Consider the following 2,190-nt stretch of genomic DNA (forward strand, 5'->3'; position numbering starts at 1 on the left):
GCTGCCATCCTGCAATATAGGTCGTCCCACCATCATCACCAACTCTGTTTTTTATCCCCACTCTTATAAAAAGCATATTCGGTGATTATCGTCTGCCTGCCATCCTGCAATATAGGCCATCAGATCTATATTTGACGGATAGGAAGTAAACTATGGCAATTTTGCAAAAAGATACCCACACCCTCTCCACATTTGCAAATAAGGCCTTCCCTCGTTCATCCTTTCCCCCCACAGGATAAACTACTCATACAAATGCATCTTGAGGTTCCGTGCAACGCATGGCCATCGTCCTAGTTGCTGCAAAAAGCCCATGTGTGTGTGAGAGAGAGGGAGAGTGGAGGAGGACGGAGTGCATGTGTGACAAAGACACAAAGAGTGTGTGTGTGAGAGGTATCATCTTAAAATGAGGCGATAGTGTGTGTGTGCACGATCGAGAGGGCGTGTCTCAAGAAGGGAAGAAAAATCTACATAGATACAAGGAGCGGGAGAGAGACATGTACGCGATAGTGGAAGCACGAGTGTGCAGGTGTATAAACTTATCTAGAGGCTAGTCGATAAATGTGTGTGAGAGAAATACGAGTCGGGGTGCGAAAGCGAGAGTTTTGTGTGTGTGAGAGAGAGGCGGTAGTCGGGAAGGGGAGTGGAAGCAGGAGTTGTTTGTTTGTGTGTGTGTGTGAGAGAGAGAGAGGGGGGGTTGTTTGATCGGTAAACAAATGAATAATGTCAGTCTAGGATGGAGACAAAAAGGAGACCGCAACAAATGTTGTGTCTACAGGAGAGAGAGAGAGAGTAATTTTAGTGGTATGAGTCATATCTAGAGACATATAGGGTGTGTGGGAGGATCCCATAGAGAGAGAGACAAAGTGAAAGACGAGTGGAGACTGTGTGTGTGGCGGTGAAAAAGAAAGCTTAGGTACCGAGTGATAACAAAGAACATTAGAGACGTGAGAGATAATAAAAACCGTGTAATGTATAATGATAGGGAGAGTGTGACACTTCTCAAGGGAGATGTCGAGAGACCATGTTTGCGAGGATAGGAGAAACATGAAGTGAGCGTGCGGGTTAGCTGGAGAAAAGAGAGTGATAGCTACATGAAGGAGCAAGCATGCGAGAGAGATGGGCGAGAAAGGAGTGAACATAAAAGGGATTCAAATATTTGAATTCGAGATTATGATACATGTAATTCATACTTGCACCAAAATTGATCTATCAAAATGCATACTCATATGAATTCATGCACATCTATGTTATTTAATATGTAGATATTACTGATCCATACATTTTAGTAGAACATAATTTGGTTTATTTTTTTTAATTCAACCTTATGATTTTGAGATATTTGTATTTGTAAATCATATTATACATATAAAGGAGCAGAATTCTTTGTTGTGCTTTTAAAAGTTTATATATATAAATCATGTATATAGAATTTAATTCCAATCGAAAATGGTTCCCGCCCGAAAAAAATAAAATACAAACGGGATTCGAATTGAGTTGTCATGGTAAACGTGCACTCTCAAAATTTGAACGAAGCGGGGAAAGTCGCAGTAACCGCCCGAAACCAAAATCTGCGAGATGGAAATTACTACTGCCTATCCCTGCCACACAAAGCCTATCTGCTGGATTTCTATAGGTTTCGATAGGGGTAGGTTTGTAATTTCACCCAAACGTGACATAACCGCCTCTAACCTGGATTCATACATGGAGGGCGCCAAAACACATTGTGTCCTCGGCCGAAATCGACTCCCTCCCCGATTCATACATGGTGGGCGCCAAAAACAAACTCTCGTCGGCAAATATTCGGTGTATGCGAGATTACCGTCCTATCCCCAACCGACTAACATTGTTGTGATGTAGGAAATTTGAAATGAGGGCTATGTTTGTAAATTTCCTCGCATTTGAGACAAGTGAGCCCTGAATACATGGTTCCCCCCTTCCTCTCTACCTCCCTTTTCCCCATTCGTACTCCGTGGGCGCCAAAACACCCTCTCCACCCCAGCCTCCTCCGCCCGCCGACGTCCGCCACCCCATCCACCACCGTCCTCCTCCACCATGCCGGAGCTGATACCCCGACGCCACCGTCCATTACAAGAGATCGACCTCTCTCATCCACGGCTTTGGACCGGGATCCTTGTATCCCGTCCTCTCGCTTCATCCCCGCCGTCGTCCACCTTGCTGACGCCGCTTCTA

This window comes from Triticum dicoccoides, chromosome 7B, assembly GCF_002162155.2.
Source record: "Triticum dicoccoides isolate Atlit2015 ecotype Zavitan chromosome 7B, WEW_v2.0, whole genome shotgun sequence".
In the NCBI taxonomy this organism is placed as follows: Eukaryota; Viridiplantae; Streptophyta; class Magnoliopsida; order Poales; family Poaceae; genus Triticum; species Triticum dicoccoides.